The sequence below is a fragment of the Electrophorus electricus genome, chromosome 24 (genome assembly GCF_041902795.1).
Source record: "Electrophorus electricus isolate QZ-2024a chromosome 24, ASM4190279v1, whole genome shotgun sequence".
In the NCBI taxonomy this organism is placed as follows: Eukaryota; Metazoa; Chordata; class Actinopteri; order Gymnotiformes; family Gymnotidae; genus Electrophorus; species Electrophorus electricus.
Window position 1 is genome coordinate 5899028 of NC_137520.1, and position 14557 is coordinate 5913584.

A 14557-nucleotide genomic window follows, 5' to 3' on the forward strand; every position below is an offset into this window, starting at 1 on the left:
GATCCATGCAAGCTCTTCACTATTTTTTTCTTCTCTCCTTAATCCTCCCCCTCCCCCTCCTTCCGCATCTCTTACTCCAGAGGATTTTATCACCTTCTTTGAGGAGATTGTTGCAGCAATCCGCCAGTCCTTTTCCTCTGTTCCCACTCCTCAAACCAGTGTGCATTCCCCAACATCCATCTCTCTGACTTCTTTTTCTCCTCTCTCCTCGAATGAAATTTTTCAGCTCCTGACTTCCAGCAATCCAACTACATGTCCACTGGATCCAATTCCTTCTGCTCTGTTCCAGCCAATCGCAAGAGATCTGCTTCCTTTCATCTCTGTCATCAACAACTCCTTATCTTCTGGACACGTGTCTACTGCATTCAAAACCGCCAGGGTGGTACCAATCCTCAAGAAGGCCACACTTGCTCCAGCATTACCAACTACAGACCGGTATCACTTCTCTCTTTCCTCTCAAAAACCCTTGAATGAGCAGTTTATAATCAATTGTCTCTTTTTCTCACCCAGAACCAGCTGCATGATCCCAATCAGTCTGGCTACAAACTGGCACATTCTACAGAGACGGCCCTCATAGCAGTGACTGAGAAACTTCATGCTGCTAAAGCTGCCAAACAGTCATCTGTTTTGATTCTTCTAGACCTTTCAGCAGCCTTTGACACAATGAACCACAACATTCTCTCTGTTCTTTCCAGGCTTGGTGTGACTGGCTCTTCTTAGAGATGGTTTCAGTCCTATTTGGATGAACGGTCTTATCAGGTGACATGGAGAGGATCCACATCCAAACCATGTAGACTCTGCACTGGTGTTCCACAAGGCTCAGTATTAGGCTCCCTTCTCTTCACTTTGTATATTCGTTCTCTTGGTGATGTAATATCTTCTCATGGTTTCTCCTACCACTGCTATGCCAATGATACTCAATTATTTCTTTCTTTTCCACCCTCTGACATGCAGGTCTTCAGATGTATCTCGGTATGCTTGACTGACATTGCGTCATGGATGACAGCCCACTACCCAACCCCAGTAAAACTGAGCTTCTGTTCATCCCAGGTACTCCCAACCCTTACCATGACCTCACTGTTTCCTTTGAGAGCTCCTTGGTATCACCATCCGAAGCTGCCCGTAGCCTGGGCGTAACTTTGGATAACCAGTTGTCGTTCTCAACTCATGTTTCTAATCTAACCCGGTCTTGCAGATTCCTCCTTTGTAACATACGAAGGATTCAACCTTTTCTTTCGCAGGAAGCTACCCAGGTGCTTGTGCAGTCTCTTGTGATCTCAAAGCTAGACTATTGCAACTCGCTACTTCCTGGTCTTCCTCTAAGAGCCATCAAACCTCTACAACTTGTCCAGAATGCAGCAGCATGACTGGTGTTCAGTCAAGTTCACACATGTTACCCTACTGCTGTACTCCCTTCATTGGCTCCCTGTAGCTGCATGCTAGCCTACAAAGCCAAAAATGGACCCGCCCCTTCATGCATGAGGTCAGTGGTCAAAGCCCGATCTGTACCTCGAGTACTTCGAACCTCAAGTACAGCTCAGCTTGAAATACCTTGCTTCAGGTCTCATGGACGACAAGCATCGAGACTATTTTCTGTCCTGGCTCCAAGATGGTGGAATGAACTCCCACTTGCTGTCCAGACAGCAGAGTCTCTTGCAGTCTTCAAACGCAGACTGAAGACCCATCTATTTGCAGAATATATAAAGGACAACTGACACTGCTCACATATTGACTGACTAATTTAGTACTTATTGTAGGGCATTGTTTATGTTGTTTAACAAACTCTAGCATTTATTGTTTATAGCACCTATCTTTGTTTAAGATAGACCTTATGTATTTTGCACTTCTAGGTATCAGCATTCATCCCTGTATTCTACAGTATTCTAGTTCATTGGTATGTTTAATTCTAACCTACTGTACTGTACTTGGATATATTCTATGAGTAAATGACAAAGCACTTTTGTAAATCGCTCTGGATAAGAGCGTCTGCTAAATGCCGTAAATGTAAATGTAAAAGTAATAAATGAAAATAGACTAAAGGACACTAAAAAAGGTGAAGCATGTAGCACTCCAGCAACAAGCACTGCATGTACACATACACAGGGTCAAATACAGACAAATCACATTAACAAGGACTGTGACAAGGGACAGGTGAAATGGATGATTAACGAACAGGATAGGGGAGTGGTAATGAGAGAACTAAAAATATTTAAAATGTTTTTGGTTGAATTGTCAAGTCCAAAAATATTTGACTGACAAAAGCACAGTGGCAAATGTGACAAAGCACAGTGATGAATTAAAAATGTCTGTAAACCTATCTTTATTCAAAACTTTTGTCTCGTGAAAAGTAAATGATCACATGTCAATTTTAAATTACTGTTTGAAAATTTGTTTAACACTGAGATTACCTTGCATAAGACTACTAATGACATGCACTGATTGTCACATTTGGCCCCTCCTAGCATCCTTGTTGTCTTGGTTTCCTTTTCCCCAACCTTCGTTTTAGCACCTGTGTCTTGTTAAGTCCTCGTTACCCTGTGTATGTAAACCCTGTCCTTCTGGCTGTGTGTTAGCTGATTATTATAAATCTCAGCCTCTGTGTGTGAATCCATGGTGCTGTAGTCATTGGTGTCATTTGTCAGTGCAAACCTCTATTGCTGAGTCTTTTCCTCTGTTCGTGTAAGTTGTTTCCTTTTTGTAGTGTGCTTTTCCCTTTTTCTGTCATCATGTGTTTTGTTTCCTTTTGGTTCATTCTGTATTCCCATGAAAATGTAATTACACACACACACACACAAAAAAAAAAACAGACAACTTTAAAAATATCAACTTAGTAGAAACAAATAGTTGATAGTTAATTGAACTTTCAGATAGCTTTATCAGAATATGAATAATGTGATAATAGAATATTTATTAAACAGAATGGGTTACAACAGAAATATATATGCTCTAACTTTTAACCATTTGCTGGGAGTTATGCATGGATATTAGCAACGGGAACTACAGTTTGCTGAAAAACATCAATCATGCACATAACGGACATCAATTTATGTGCACATCAATGGCACATAAAACCTTTAGCCCTGACAAAGCATTACACAACACATTTTCGCAAACCTCCTGAGTTCTCTATTACTTCGATGAGAGGTGTGTTTTGAACTTGCACAAAACAGAAACCTTGGCCAGAGTGCCTTTAGACAGTAATAAAAAGCACTAATTTTAAAAAATGTATTGTATGTTTATGGAAAAGAAAAATCTCCAATTGCTTTTAGATTATCTTTAGCAACTCAAATCTCAACAATTACAACTATAATAAAATCTCAAAACACATATACATGTACTCCTGAAAGAAGTCCAAAGCTCTGAAAAAGAAGAATGTGGAAGGAACCATTTTGGCATGTACCCAAAGAAATTATACTAAGGATAGGCAATGTAATATATTCTTACGAATTACATCACAGTGCTCTGAGTATTTTACTTATGGAAAACTGAACAATTGCATTTATCATAAAACAATATTATGTAAACTTTGAGAAAAAAAATTTGCCCAAATTGAAAAATCTTGTTTGATAGTCTATAAGATGTTTTTTGCTAGTGTAATGTTATATGAACAGAGACGGAGTCAAATGCAGTAAAACAGAGTACTTTAATCTGATAAGGGCAATCCAAGTCGTAGTCAATAACAGGTAGCAGTATATAACCAATGCCCATCCACCAAAGCAAACTAATCTGAAGGGGAACAGGCCAAAAGGTTAATCCAACAATACAGGCAAGGATCAGAGAAAACATGTAACAATCCAAAATATACAGCAATGTTAGACAGACAAACAAGACTTCACAAGCACTGAATGAACACAGAGGGTTTATATACAGAGATACATAAGGGTAATGAGATACATAGTGTACAATACAATAATCCACAGACTGTGAAAGAGCAGGGGATTTGTGGGTAATGTAGTCCTTGGAAGACAGTGCTCTTGTGGCACACATGACAACTAGTACATCTAACCTGTAAAAAAAAACAAAGCCAAGAACAAAAAGTATAATGATGCAATGCATAAAATGAAAATGTTCCCCATTAATGTGGTGTTACATTTCTGCCATAATTGCCCATCCCAGTCTCTAGTATTGCTTCACAAGTCTAAGAAGTCCATTGAACAGTCCATTGGGTAAAACAGAAGAGTAAGATAACTTGAAGGTGAGGGGTTACACATAGAGTGTTTGTCCATCTAGAGTTTAGTTTTCAGATACTGCACCCTTGCAGAACAAGAACAGCCAGCATTCATTAAAATCTTCTGTATCACTTCAAAGGTGCATTTGAGCTCTTGTGGATATTCCATATTAATGTCTTACAGCAGGACAAATGTGCAAATGTAAATGGTAATCTGCAATTTCCTAAATAATGGCTTCTTCTAGGATTATTGCAGTGTTTGTCATATTTTGCAGAGATGCAACAACAGTGACGACGTTATCATTTAGTAAAGTAAGGATTACCACAGTAAGGACACAGTAGTACTCCATAATGTCTATGCCCAGACAGAAAGAGTAAAAAGAAAAGAACAAGTAAGCCATTGAGCATTTATTTATTTAAGTATTTATATTATGATTCCAAGAAATGAAGCATGGAAAGCTACTAATCAGATTCTGGTCAGAGATACATAAAATGGTAGTTACTTACCATGTCTTCAGTAAACAGGCTGGATTTTCCATCTGAACATGCTGTCAGTTATGTCTGATGGTCACCATTTCTTAAAAACACTAGTGAACTAGCCAGAATCGCTGTGTGATTCAGAGTAAAAGGTAAATCAGAAACGTCTTCATTGTTACTGTTTTTTTTTACTGTTAATTCTTGAGGACAAATATGGCCACCCCATATGACCACCACAAATCCTTTATAGAGATTATATTTTCACATGTAAAAAGACAATTGTTTTATTACTGAGTGTATCATTAATGCAACGAGAACTTAACCCCTCAAATTTAGACATTTACCTAACCTCATAAAAAAGCACAAGTCATCTCTCCCTAATCTCTTTGACTAGTGGTTCAAAATCTTCCACCTCCTTTCAAAGAAAAGATAATGTTTTTTTCCATGTTCCAACAGATGTGAGTTGCATCTGACCTCTTTTTTGTTGTTATTGTTGTTTCATCAGTCATCTCATGGCTAAGAAATGACACTACAATCGCAACAATATAAACAATAAGTAGCAGAATAAGTAGTGAGAGAGAAAAATTAAAATAATAAGAACAACGAAACAAGCAATCAAGGTCAATTCCATTTTCTAGAAGTCCTAGTCTGGTCTTTACGGCATGCATGAGTCCGAAGAAGCAGCGAAGAAGTGGTTGGCTGGGGTGGAGGCGTGGTGGGCCACAGCAGGAGGGCATCATGGGGTGGTGGGAGCAGCCATGGCAGCTGAGATGGGTTGAGACTCAGTAACAACATGACATCACAGGTACATCGGCAGAAAGAGAGAGTAGATTATTAGGAATGTCCAGGTATGAAGATGTGTAAATTGGGGAGCAAAGATGTGCAAAGTTGGACTCCTGCAGATCTAGCTATGGCAGCACAGCTAAAAGGAAAAAAGCCAGAAGGAAACACAGGCACGAGGGCACACTGGAACATCGACAGTCTGCCGCTCTCAGTCAACAAACCTGAGTGACAAAAGAAGTGATGTGTCAGCATCATAACATCCCAGTTTACTATAACTTTCATTGCTCATGGACCCCCAGATCTACACCTTTACCTAAGATGGGAAGTAGTTAATAAAATGCCTGACTGTATGGATAGGTTTTCAGCCTAGCCTTAAACATTGAGACTGTGTCTGAATCTTGAACATTTACAGGAAGGTTATCTATAGTGTGGGAGATTGATAGGAAAAGGCTCTGCCCCCTGCAGTAGGTTTTCTTATTCTTGGTACTAGTAAAGAGCCTGTACCTTTTGATCAAAGCAGACCATAATGCACTAAGAGTTCTCTAAGGTACTGTGGGGTAGGACCATTCAGTGCTTTGTAGGTAATTAAAAGTATTTTATAATCAATATGAAATTTTACTGGGAGCCAATGTAAAGTAGCTAAGATAGGAGTGATGTGATCAGGTTTTCTAGTTCTAGTAAGCGCTCTGGCTGCTGCATTTTGAACTAGCTGAAGCTTGTTTAGGCACTTAGTAGTACAGCCTTATAGTAGGGCATTACAGTGGTCCAATCTTGAAGTAATAAAGGCATGTACTTGCATCATTTGAGGAGAGCATGTTCTTAATCTTTGAAATGTTCCTAAGGTGGGGAAAGGCGGTCCTAGAAATATTATTTACATGAGCTTCAAATGAGAGACTGAGAGCCATAATAACTCCAAGATCTTTAACTGTTAGGGAAGACGTGATTGTGAGACCACTGAGGTTCACTGTGAGGACCTAGCTATCTCTGGGTTTAATAGAAGCACCTCTGTTTTGTCACTATTATGTGAGAGAAAGTTCCTCAACATCCAGTGTCTGATGTCCTTTATGCATTCATCAATGATACTAAACTGAAACATGTCCTTGGGTTTTGCTGAGACATATAGCTGAGTGTCATCAGCATAGCAGTGGAAACTAGCAGTGTTTCCGTATAATGTCACCTAGAGATAGCATATATAAAGAAAAAAAGCAAAGGCCCTAGAATGATCCTTGTGGGACACCATAGCTAACCTTGTTGTATGCTGAGAAGTCTCCATTTACATCAAACAAACTGAAAAGGCTGTTCCCCTAATCCCAACAACATTTTTGAGTCTGTCTAGTAAAATATTGTGATCTACAGTGTCAAATGCTGCACTCAGATCAAGCAATATAAGCAAAGAGACATAACCCTGGTCAGAAGCCAACAACAAGTCATTAACTACTTTAATTAGTGTTGTTTCCATATTGTGATTGGGCATAAACCCTGACTGAAAGTCTTCATGTATCTGGTTCCGAATCAGGTAAGAGCTTAGCTGCTGAGCTACAGCTTTTTCTAGGATCTTGGAAATAAATGGAAGGTTTGTGATCGACCTGTAGTTTGACAGCTGACATGGGTTGATTTATGAACATAGCCAAGGTTTAAGGAGGAGTTTATTAAATTTAGTAAAGGTTACATTTCTTCAGGTAGGATTTTCTGAGGAAAGTGTGTGGGCAGTGAATCTAGTAAGCAAACGGAGGATTTTGAGTGTGACATCAGAGATGTAAGTTCTTGGATTGGTGTAAAGAATTCTACAGTCATTTTTGGCTTCGTTGTTCTGATCCCTAAGTAGCTGCCTGATGTCATGTTAATGCTCTTATTGTTATTTTTAATGTGTTTAATTTTCTGATTGAAGAAATTCATGAACTCATTACTACTATGTGATATTGTAATCTGAGAATTGGTGTCAGTCTTATTGCTAGTTAGATGTGCAATTGGACTAAAAATAAATCTAGGATTATTTTTGTTATTTTCTATTAGGGTCAAGAGAAGCTGTTCGAGTGGTAATAAGTGCTTTTCTATAATTGGGAAGGCTTTCCTTCCATGCAAGCTGGAAGATTACAATCTTAGTGTGGCGCCTTTTACGTTCTATTTATCGACTGTTTTGTTTTAAATTGTGAATGTGATCATGATACCAAGGTACTAATTTTTTGTCCCTCTTTTTCATTTTTAAGCGGAGCAACATCATTGAGTGAGCAGCGGAATACTGATTCTAAGCATTCAGTTATTTGATCAAGTTCTGTGGAGTTTGAGGGTATCCTAGTCAAAAATGTCTGGTAGATTCTCAATAAATCTACGTACAGTAGCTGACGTGATTGTGCATCTGGTATGGTATGGTGCATCTGGTATGGTAGCAAGGCAAGGTTACTATATTGTGGCTCATACATAGTTTAAATTAAATTAGGGAATGGTCTGAGATGACATCTGATTGGGGTAATATAACTATGTTCTCTATGTCTACACTGTATGTCAGGACTAAGTCAAGCGTATGTCCACCAGAGTGTGTGGGTTCTCTTATACATTGGGTGAAACCAGTTGATTCTAATATAGAACTAAAGGCCAATGTCAGAGGGTCTTGTGTACTATCAAAGTGAATATTGAAATTACCAACAATAATGGCTCTTTCTACTAGAGTGAAATATGCAAATTCATTAATAAATTCTGAGTAGGGTCCTGGTGGCCTGTAGATGCTAATTAGCCAATTCTGCTGGTTGACTCCCTCGGAGATGACCCTCTGTGAAGAGAGCAGCATTTTTCGTCCAGAAGGCAATTTTTCAATTTACAATCTTACATTACCAATTGCTCCAGCATTGCATACTGTTTGTGATATTGCTAAATTTATTGTCATTTTTTGGCCATTGCTGCATTTGTCCTTGTATATGCAAGTATTGTTCTTCATGATCTTGAGTTCACAATTCATTTTAATGCAGATTTACATTTACAGCATTTGGCAGACGCTATTATCCAGAGCGATTTACAAAAGTTCTGTAATTTACTCATAGAATATATCCTAGCCCCTAGAGTAGGTAACAGTTCAGGATACCATTGGACTAGAATACTGTTTAAACACAGTGACCAATGCTGATGCCTAGAAATGTAAAACACATATAAGCTCTCTCAGACAACAATAAGTGCAGTAACAAGCAATATCTTACTAGCGTTTCAATTACTCAACATGCAGGATAATACAGGATCAACGGTTATTTAATTATTCCACAAATAGATGGGTTTTCAGTCTACGTTTGAAGACTGCAAGAGACTCTGCTGAGGACGTTTGTTCTACCATCTGGGAGCCAGGACAGAGAACAGTCTTGAGGCTTATATTCCATGAGATTGAAGCATGGTATTTCAAGCCGAGCCGTACTTGAGGTTCAAAGTATTCGAGGTATGAATTGCGCTTTGACCACTGACATCATGTATGGAGGGCCTGGTCAATTTTTGGCTTTGTAGGCAAGTATAAAGGTTTTAAATCTGATCTGGGCAGCTACTGGAAGCCAGTGAAGAGAATGAAGGGAATGCAGCAGTAGAGTGATGTGTGAACTTTAGAAGATTGAAGACCAGTCGTGCTGCTGCATTTTGGATAAGTTGTAGAGGTCTGATGGCTCTTAGAGGAAGACCAGCAAGTAGTGAGTTCCAGTAGTCTAGTTTTGAGATTACAAGAGACTGCATAAGCTCCTGGGCAGGGTCCTCTGAGAGAAAGGGTCAAATCCTTCATGTGCTACAAAGGAGAAATCTGCAAGACCGGGTTGGATTTGAAACATGAGTTGAGTAGATGTGTTTTATTCATTGGACAGTGCCTTGTGTTTATGAGTACATTTGTTATAGCTAATAATTTTTATATTATAGTTTTTAAAAGCAAACTTGGATTATGGATATGTGTTTAGGGATATTCTGAAAAGCAAATAAAATTAGCAGTAGTCGCAATCAGCATGCCAGCATCAGAGTAATGGTAGAATAATTGTTTTCCATGCTGATTTCTGAGATATGACTATTACTAAACTTTACCATGTGGCACATAGGCTACAACATACATGTAGAAAATATAAAATCATATCATGAAAATAATTTAAACTTATAAAAAAACATTCTGTAGCACAATTTAGTGACATAGAAACACGTTAAGTATGCTGGTAAGACGTTACACATATTGATAGCCTGTAGAAAAGTAAAACAAAAAAGAAGAAGAAGAAGAAAAAAGAAACAGAAAACTTTAGAGGTGTGTTGGCCAAGGCACTGTATACCAGGCTGAAATTCTTGTACAAGTCTCCCAATCTGGCCTTATTGCCAGAGCATTTAGTACTCGAAATAGAAAACAATAGAGCAAAGTTCAAAATAGTTCAGAAAGTCATTCAAAAACAATGAAGATAACTGCATATGCAAAGTCCCTTTTTGGGGCCTTTACTGACACCTCTTATCCCTCCAACTTATCTTTTCCCTGTTCACTTCCCCTGAACCCCTGCAGGTAAACCACTCTCAAGCCCCAGAAATTCCAGCTTGCCTGACAACACCACAGGGCAGCAGCTGGAAAGGCTTTCATCTTCAGAAAGCCTCACACTCTCACCCTCAAAAATGTTTTTTGCCCAGAAGCCTCAAGATGAAGAAAGGAAAGTATAAATCATTTTCTCTTTCAGGTCATCGGTAGAATAATTATGGTTTGAATATCTATTTAATTAGATTAATATTTCATGTTCCTTTGTTCTTATTTAAAGTTCTTTTCGATTTAAGAATCTGAAGAAGTCTGGATGATTTTAGGTTATCAGAAATGTACTTGCCTCTTACAGTGCTGCTTTTTATGCTAAGATTGTCCTAACTGTCAAACAGCACTGAAACTTAAAATAAGACCTGACCTAAAAGTTCATCTAATGCTTTTCTTTACTGAGCATTTGGGCGTCTTTCCCTTGTATCTTGAGTGACACTGACAAGCAGCTTCCGTAACACTTCAGTTAATCTCTAGATAATTGCTATCTCTCCAGAAGCAATGCAAATCCCACCCCACACTCAATTCCACCAGACTGAAAAATCACAATGAAGGTCTACCACTCTCACTATCCCAATCATCACCCTTCTCTCTTCCACTGTCTCTCCAGTCATGTGCTGAAGGGCTCAGAATATGTTGTTTGTGTAAGGCTTTAAGATAGGCTGACGGGTCTCGGCTAGTCATACGCTTGTGTCTCACAGTGAGTGTTTGGACTGTAGGGCCATGAGGCAGGATTGCAAGGGTTGGAAGGAGGTGATTTGGGAGGGAATGAGAATGAGAGTGGCCACCATTCTGCCGGTGAAGAGGATTAGCTAAAGCCAGAGGCCACTGTGAAACCAAATACAGATCTGTCAGTATAATCCCCACAAATAGAAAACAGAACTCTCTCTCTCTCTCTCTCTCTCTCTCTCTCTCTCTCTCTCTCTCTCTCTCTCTCTCTCTCTCTCTCTCTCTCTCTCTCTCTCTCTCTCTCTCTCTCTCTCTCTCTCTCTCTCTCTCTCTCTCTCTCTCTCCTGCAGAGGTGATGACTGATGAATCAACACAGCAACTGCTCAACTCAGCCTTTCAGAGTGATAAGATAAATTAGTTTGGGAGGGAATTTTTATTTGTGACAAGCGTTTTAAACACAAGCATTTAAACTTGCTTGCTGACAAGCCTTGATGTCAATTTCCTATATTTATTTAGCAGGAAGGTGCTGGTTCTTCACCTTGTTTGTCAGACGGCTGATTAAGGCCACATGTATAAAACAGGCATATGGTGACCTATGAGAAAGTTGGAAAGTTAACAAATCAAACGTCTAAGGGAATGCTACGTATGCACACTAGAAGAAATAAGGCATTCCCAATTGTATTTTTCAGTCCAGCTTTCACAAATATGTATCATAACAGTGGTAGTACTCATTACTACATCAAATGGTTCTAAGACTATTTCATTTTGTGCTCAAATGTTCGGCTGCTTTCTGTATCAGCTCAGCGCAGAGAGGACATGTGCTTTTGCTCAGCTCCACCTGGTCTGCCAGTGCTTTAAGAAACCAGTGGGGTGCAGGGGCATACACATTTAAAGCATCTTGAACAATCTAGACATGATGAGATGAGTGGAGGAGAATGACCCCCCCCCCCCCAGTTTCTCCACCGAAACACTCCCCCCACTTCTACTCCAAACCTTTACTGTTTTGACTGAGGGTCTCTTCTCCTTAGAAGACAGTTTTTACTGGATCCTTCAGTGGAGCTGCCCTGCTGTTTCCCACCTCGGTGGCTTCAAAAGGGGCCACCTGCTTGGCACAGAGCAGGCAACATGCGAAATAAATATTACCCTAACCTCTGCCTCCAGCTAGCAAATGCTGTGCTTAAGTGAAGTGGAGCAACGCAAAATCATGACAATAGGAGATGAAAGACTAGATCGGGGAAGGGATGGAATTTAATTTTGAAAAAATCCTTGAAAGGAAGAGGCTTCTTGTGTGCTATGCAAAACTGTAGACTGAGGCAGAGCATGTGACTGTCCACTATAGTTCAGGGAAAGTCGGTAATGGCTGTTTTGTGCTGAAACTTGCGTCTCCTTTGAGTTGCTGTCATGCTCTAACCTGCAGCTGCTGTGATGTGTGTCTGAGTAGAAGGGATCAAGAGACAGATATCAGAGAACAGTGTATGCATGTAGGAGGTAGATTTGAGAAAAAAAAAGAGTAACAACTGAAGGCACAAAACCTCACTCTGTGGAGAAGAAAAAGATGGCTGCTTTGTCTCACACATTATCAGACAACTTGAAAAAGGGTGGGTTGAGATTAAGTGGTCAGAGTGAAGTTGGGACTTCTTTAAACTGTTGTTTTGTAACTATCTGGCTATATTGTGACTCAAGTCTTCCAGAGTGTTAATGATAATGGTCTTTGATTATCCCCATTTCAAACACTGATTACACTGTTGGCTGTGTTTTCTGAAAGCATTTGGCACCAAAACTGATCAAAGTATTTTCACTAAACAACTGCAATCTCTTGGTTTCTCTTTAAAGAGCAGTCATAGAATTGGTTCTAGCAGAAACCTTAGCAGTTAAGGCCATTCAGTAAAAGGGCCTCTCACAGCTGTGGATCTAAATGAGGAGAGGCCATGATTGTGGCCTCAGCCCTGTTAAACACACCAAACTCAGTTACTACCAAATAACCAATGCAATCACACTCCTGCTGTTCTTACATGCATATGTCTATGTGTGCCTGTATGTACAGCAACCTAACTGAAGTCTACAAATGTGCCTGTGTGTGTCTTTGGGAGGGAGGGAAAAAAATCAGTGTCGGACCTCAGACTCCTGTTATGCTTAAGTTCCCCTGGTCAAAAGCTTCTCAGTGTGCCTATCCAGGCCAGTCCTGTCAGCCAGTGCCCAGTGTTTACTGCACTAGTTCACAAGGGCCACCAAAGCTGGAACAAAGGGGGGTCTGTTCCTATTGTCCTTCCCAGAATAGCAGCCCTCTGCTGGGCTGAGAGCAGGACTGTGGGGCCCCTGGCTCCCTCATCTAGGGATAGAGGACAGTTTTAACTGAAACCATGTTCCTTCTTTTCAAGTCCTCAATCAGAAAGGCCGCCTCAGTATAAACACCTGTGGCGATTCACTGATTCTATCGGGGGGGAGCCGGAAAGCTCTGTTTATATGTTACAGGCTATGAAAGGCATTTAACAGCATTACAGCACCAAATGGATTACAGAATGAGTAACTGGAAGAATAAACTGTTGCACAATGTGTCTGTTTAAAAGGCCACATTAAAAGGTGTAGTGTACAGAGTGGCTCCAACATCGTCTCAGGCCCCCCTCTGTACCAGTGGTGACGGAAACAACATTGAGTGTGCTTACATGTACTCAATAATATGATAACTGCAGAAAATCAGATTTTGCCAGTAATATGAACAACTTGTTTACATGCACTTGGGTATTCAGATAATGAGAAAGCACCGGGTTTACATGAGTCAGTAATCTGACTTCTACTTTGCAAACAGCCAATAATCTCACAGAATAATGTGACATAAACTTCAAACTTTCTGCCGCAGGTTTTTGTAAACACAAATCCACTTTACTGGCAAATATGGATTTTTTATGGTTATTATTGGTTACTAAAAATGCACAATTCAAATTCTTAAACTCCTCGAACATATACTGCATTTCAGAGTCTTCGCAAATGTGTTTTATAGGCATTTTGAGGGTGCTGCATTTAATTCTGCTAGCTGCTTCTGGTACAGTGCCGGTTATGTTTGCATGCGTGTGCAGACTGAGAAAGCTGAAAGAAATCAGAGTAAGGATATACATATGCTGACAAAATCAGATTACTGAGCTAAAATCCAGCTTTCTTTATCAGATTTCTAAATTTGATTTCTAGGCCATACCCCAATCTAACAAATCAGAGTATGCAGTTAACATATGTAATATCATTTTAAAATAAATTTTAAATAATGTATATTGATACTTTTGTAAACTACAATTAATATTTTGAACTAACAAACTTTTTTATAGTGGAACTGTATAGTCAACTTCCATGTTTGTAGTACAGCGTCCCTTACACTTTAAAGCAAGAAATGGATTCTTGTTACAGTGTCTTCAATGTTACAGTGGTCAGCTTCCATATGGTGTAGGTTTATTCATTTTTACATTAAAAAAGTTAGGTTATCTGACTCAATGAAGCATGCATTTTTAAAAGTTACATTGAATGCAATATAAGGCAGGTGTATGAGGATGTAAGCATGTATTTATGAGAAGGATTTGGAGCAAAATAGCTTACTAGCTAGGTTACCTTTGAGGACTGAGTGCAAAATTAATAAAGCATACATCAAACCCCAAACATGTATGGTGGATCAATTACATTTGGGGTAAGTGACTAGATTTTTTTTTAAAAATTTGCCAAAGCATCTAAACCTTTAAGCCAAACTTTTGCCCTCATAAACCCTTATGGAAAATGCTGTAAAAAATTAGAATAGTAAAGATTAAAAATAAATGGTTTGCATGCATTTTTTTTTTACTTTTTCTTTTTTAGGTAACAGAAACTTCAGAGTGAATTATAGTTTTTTACATTCGTCGTCACATAGTCTCAATACTATGTCCGCTTTTTTAAAAACACTTAACACATTCACCATATCAATAGACTTTGTG